This window comes from Bos grunniens, chromosome 18 (assembly GCF_055505025.1).
Source record: "Bos grunniens cultivar Pamir isolate PY7600 chromosome 18, Bosgru_T2T1.0, whole genome shotgun sequence".
Taxonomy (NCBI): Eukaryota; Metazoa; Chordata; class Mammalia; order Artiodactyla; family Bovidae; genus Bos; species Bos grunniens.
In genome coordinates this window covers 56,025,876-56,031,879 of record NC_141182.1, presented here as the reverse complement: position 1 = coordinate 56,031,879, position 6,004 = coordinate 56,025,876, and positions in this window count along the sequence as shown.

The window sequence follows — 6,004 nt, the reverse complement described above, 5'->3', positions numbered from 1 at the left end:
AGCTAGATAACACCGCCCTGCCTCCTGAATGGGCTTCTCTGGTGGCTCAGACGGTAAAGAATCCACCTGCAATGCAGGAGACCTGGGTTGCGGGAGACGTGGGTTCGATCCCTGGGTTGGGAAGATCCCCTGGAGAAGGGCATGGCAACCCACTCCAGTATTCTTGCCTGGAGAATCCGCATGGGCATTGGAGTCTGGCGGGCTACAGTCCATGGGGTCGCAAAGAGTGGGACATGACTGAGAATCTAAGCCCAGCACAGCCTCTCTGAATGTCACATGGAGTTAAGGCAGCTGGGGGGCAGGGCTGGAGGACCTAGGCCCTTTCTGGAAACCACACCCCTTAGCGACTTCCTGGGCAAAAATCCTTCTCTCCCACTCCCTACCCCCAAAGGTCATGACCTTGAGAATCAATGCCAGCTTCCATCATCCCCAACTCTGGTTCCCAATCACTTCTCAACTCTTCACGTGCACCTTTATTTACCTCAAACATGTCTAAACATCTTTTATGACACTCCTTTATCAGCGCCCACTTCCTGAGAAAACATCCCCAACCTAGGTAGAAACTTTACCTGTGAACTCCCGTTATTCTATATACCTGATGTCAGTTAAGTTTCATTTGTTTTGCTCACTGGTTTAAAAAAAAGTAGATGTAAGTAGAAATTCTAAATTTTTCTTCCTGCGTTCCCAATGTAATGGCTTCTCCAACCCCGTTTGGAGAGCCCTGAAAGAGGCAGAGGTCCCCAGGCCCTTCCTGCCCTGAGACTCCCCTCGTGGCCTCCTGCCTCCTCCCTTACTCTCCGTGGATCCTGGGTCTAGGATGACCCAGCTCTGGAAGCGGGAGGTGAGTGGAGTGGGTCTGGTCCCCCTTCCACCCTCACCTTCACCTCTGTGTCTCTCCTCCCCTCTCAGAGTCAGGAAGGGCCACCATGAATCAGTATTGCCAAGCATCCGGTGGGGTAAGAGAGACGCCAGTGTAGATGATGAGTCCTACACGCAGAGCGGTGATCAGAAGGTGCTTTTATGTGGGCTGGGGCGAGCGAGAAGTCCTGGCATGGAGGGCACCTTTCCAGATGCTATGAGAAGCCCCCTGCCCCTGTTAATACTTGACCAAGGCACTGACAGACAGGCCTGTGGCCAGTGTCCCTCTCCCACCTCTCCTTTCAGGAAGTGGATATTGCAGGAGGCTCGGAGAAAAGAAAGGACAGCCCTGTGGTCAAATTCACCAGTCAGCGACCCAGGTGGAGAGAGAAGCGAGGTGGTCTGGCTCCCAGTCTGGGATCCTTTCGTTTTTAATTTCCCCACCGGCTGGTTAAGTGCTCCTTGACCCTTGCGTCTAGGATACCGGCATGCGACCTGCATTCCCTGGTCTGAGGGCTCCCACAAGCTTGGGAGGGAATTGACGTGCGAGGTGGCCTCTGTGTGGGGGGAGATTGGTGATCTTGGGAAATGTGGGGTAGAGGCCTCAGGGCCCTCTGCAGTGGCTGTGGAGGAAGAGGTGTCCAGGCTAGGACGGTCCTGCTGTGTGTATGTGGAGGGATGAGTTTTGTTAACTGTGATCCGAATGACCATGACATTGGCTTGGGGAAGCCACATGAGGAACTTCAGCAAGTAGTTTCTGCTAAGACAGTTCTGCAAGCTTTTCCTATAAAGGGCCAGATGATATTTTTGATTTTTCAGAACATGGTCTCCATGGCATATAATACTGACCCTCAGGATTGCTTGCAGGACCCTCCTCCCCACTCCCCAGATACCAAAATCTTCCGATGCTCAAGCCCCTTATATAATATGATGTAGTATTTGCATATAACCTACACACATCCTCCCGTATGTTTTAAATCATCTCTAGATTGCTTAATACCTAATATAACATAAATGCTATGTAAACAATACCCAGTGTGGGAAGTTTTGCGTTCGAAAAATTTTTTCACATATTTTCGATCACGTGTGGTTGAACCCATGGATGGTGGAACATGTGGATACAAAGGGGGCCGACTGTATTCTCTTTATTTGATTTTTACAACTCTTAAAAAATGTAAAAACCACCCTTAGCTCATAAGCCAGATTTATCCCACACACAACGCGTGTAGTGTGCCAACCGCTGATCTAAGGCCATATGATGCCTACAAAAGAATGCTGGTGACTAAACCAGGAATCACTTTGAACTCTCTAGTTGGCCTACTTTGTGCCAGGCAGCCACCTGGAGGGTATGACCACCAGGCCGTCCAGCAGAAAGAAAGGTGACCCAAGAATGGTCAGTGGGCAGAATCCTAAATTCTCAAAATGGTATATATAACTCCCCCACCTCTTAACTCTCAGGAGATTAATTATCAGGAGGCAGCCAAGAAGAGAGGCAGCCTCACTGGGAGGACCACATTCAGTGCCCAACCTGCCCGACTAAGCCGTGTGGACCAGGAGGAGAAGGTAAAGTCAGGAATCTCTTTGAGTTGATTACTTAGGAGGTGGGTCCAACAACCATTAACACTAGATGCATGTGGACAGGAGGGAGAATAGGAAGTCCCACCTTACCCTTGACTGCAGTGTCTTCCAAATTTGGCTCTGGAGTTGGATGACTGCTGTGAACCCTCCTCCAGTTCTTATAAATTTAAAAACTTTTTGGCTCCCTCAGGTCTTCGCTGCTGCAGGCAGGCTTGCTCTAGTTGTGGCGAGCAGGGGCTACGCTTCCTGGAGGTGCGGAGGCTTTTCATCATGATGGCTTCTCTTGTCGTGTGGCACAGGCTCTAGGGTGTGGGCTCAGTACTTGCGGTGCACAGGCTTCATTGCCTGTGGCATGTAGGAACTTTCCAGACCAAGGATGGAACCCATTATCCCCTGCATTGGCAGGCAGATTCTTAACCACCGGACCACCAACCACTAGCTTTTCACTCAGCCCAAAAAACAGTGATCCAGGCCTAGTCACTTTGAAGAACCTGTGTAAATCGAAGGCCTCACGAAACCAGCAGCTTTGCTTCAGGCAGTGTGTGTGTGTTTGGCGGGGTGGGGGGTGGGGGTTAAGTTTTCTCCAAATAGGAAGCCCCTACTTTTCAATTGCAAAACTCAGATGACCTGAGGATCGGCCTAGCTGTGTCTTTGAACATGCCATTTACATTTAACCATTTACCTTAATAGTTGAGCTACCCCAAAATGGAGGCATCAAGTCAGACAGTCATAAGGTCTCCATGGGTCAGGCAGTCCCTTTCAACAGAGCTTCAGTTCAGTTCAGTCGCTCAGTCGTGTCCAACTCTTTGCGATGCATGGACTGCAGCATGCCAGGCTTCCCTGTCCATCATCACCTCCCGCAGCTTGCTCAAACTCATGTCCATCAAGGTGGTGACGCCATCCAACCATCTCATCCTCTGTCGTCCCCTTCTCCTCCCACCTTCAATCTTTCCCAGCACCAGGGTCTTTTCCAATGAGCCGGTTCTTCACATCAGGTGGCCCAAGTATTGGAGTTTCAGCTTCAGCATCAGTCCTTCCAATAAATATTCAGGACTGATTTCCTTTAGGATTGATTGGTTGGACCTCCTTGCAGTCCAAGGGACTCTCAAAAGTCTTCTCCAACACTACAGTTCAAAAACATCAATTCTTCAGTGCTCAGCTTTCTTTGTAGTCCACCTATCACCTCCATACATGACTACTGGAAAAACCATAGCTTTGACTATACAGACCTTTATTGGCAAAGTAATGTCTCTGCTTTTTAATATGCTGTCTAGGTTGGTCATGGCTTTTCTTCCAAGGAGCAAGCGTCTTTTAATTTCATGGCTGCAGTCACCATCTGCAGTGATTTTGGAGCCCCCCAAAATAAAATCTCTCACTATTTCCAATGTTTCCCCATCTATTTGCCATGAAGTGATGGGACCAGATCCCATGATCTTGGTTTTCTGAATGTTGAGTTGTAAGCCAACTTTTTCACGCTCCTCTTTCACTTTCATCAAGAGGCTCTTTAGTTCTTCTTCACTTTCTGCCATAATGGTGCTGTCATCTGCATATCTGAGGTTATTGATATTTCTCCTGGCAATCTTGATTCCAGCTTGTGCTTCATCCAGCCCAGCATTTCTTATGCATATACGTTAAATAAGCAGGGTGACAATATACAGCCTTGATGTATTCCTTTCTCTATTTGGAACCAGTCTGTTTCATGGCCAGTTCTAATTGTTGCTTCTTGACCTGCATACAGGTTTCTCAGGAGGCAGGTCAGGTGGTCTGGTATTCCCACCTCTTAAAGAATTTTCCACAGTTTGTTGTGGTCCACATAGTCAAAGGTTTTGGCTTAGTCAATAAAGCAAAAGTAGATGTTTTTCTGGAACTCTCTTGTTTTTCTATGTTCCAGCAGACGCTGGCAATTTGATTTCTGGTTCCTCTGCCTTTTCTAAATCCAGTTTGAACATCTGGAAGTTCATGGTTCAAGTACTGTTGAAGCCTGGGTTGGAGAATTTTGAGCATCATTTTGCTAGAGTGTGATATGAGTGCAACTGTGCAGTAGTTTGAACATTCTTTGGCGAAACAGCAATTAATAGCGGTTGCTCAGGCGGTAAAGTGTTTGTCTACAATGCGGGAGACCTGGACTCGATCCCTGGGTCGGGAAGATCCCCTGGAGAAGGAAATGGCAATCCACTCCACTACTATTGCCTGGAAAATCCCATGGACAGAGGAGCCCGGTAGGCTACAGTCCATGGGGTCGCAAAGAGTCGGATAGGAGTGAGTGAATTTACTTTCTGTGGTGGTTCAGACGGTAAAGCGTTTGTCCGCAATGCGAAAGACCCGGGTTCGATCCCTGGGTCAGGAAGATCTCCTGGAGAAGGAAATGGCAACTCAGTCCAGTAGTCTTGCCTGGAAAATTCCATGGGTGGAGGAGCCTGGTGGGCCCCAGTCCTTGGGGTCTCCAAGAGTCGGACGCGAGTGAGCGACTTCATTTTCACTTTTCTTGAAAGGGGTGTATGTAGCAGGTTCGTCCGGAAGGTGGCGCTCTTGTACTGGGAAATGGCTTCTGAGTGCCTCCATAGCCATTAAGCAGTTAAAACTGTGATTTTCCTTTCTTCTTCTGGGCTTCCATGTGGTTTCTGAATCCTGCCATAAAGAGGACGACACATGCTACAGTCCCTGGATGGGAGAATACCCTGACACTTATGGGGCGATCACAGGATGAACACGTAAAACATCAGTCGCTCACTCGCCCAGTCGTATCGGACTTTTCGAGACCCCATGGACTGAAGCCCTCCAGGCTCCTCTGTCCATGGGATTTTCCAGGCAAAAATATTGGAGTGGGTTGCCATTTCCTACTCCAGGGAATCTTCCCGACCCAGGGATCGAACCTGCGTCTCTTGTGTCTCCTGCATTGGCAGGCAGGTTCTTTACCTCTGAGCCACCTGGGATTCTAAAACATCAGTACCAATTATATATTCAGTAAAGGAAGACATAGCAGCACACTGAATTGGCTCAAAGGCCCCTACTCTGCAAGGTCACTTCCGCTTCCCTTCCCTCACAGTGACCCTTATCAGTCGAATTCAAGTGCTCTTTCCTCCTTGAGGAACATGCATGAGTCAGGGACTACAGCATCAACTTTAGTGAAATTTCCACCTGGAGGATGTACTGTCTGCAAACTCCACAAAGACTGATCCTTGTTGAACATCCTTTGAAGTCAGGGAGTGCAGGACCAACAGTTTGTCTTTTCTAAGCTATGACATGTCTATTTAAGCCGGCTGCTGCTAAGTCACTTCAGTCAAGTCCGACTCTGTGCGACCCCATAGACGGCAGCTCACCAGGCTCCTCTGTCCATGGGAATCTCCAGGCAAGAACACTGGAGTGGGTTGCCATTTCCTTCTCCAGTGCATGAAAGTGAAAAGTGAAAGTGAAGTCACTCAGTCATGCCAGACTCTCAGCGACCCCATGGACTGCAGCCTACCAGGCTCCTCCGCCCATGGGATTTTCCAGGCAAGAGTACTGGAGTGGGGTGCCATTGCCTTCTCCGCTATGTAAACCTAGATAGTCCTAAGATGATGATTTGGAC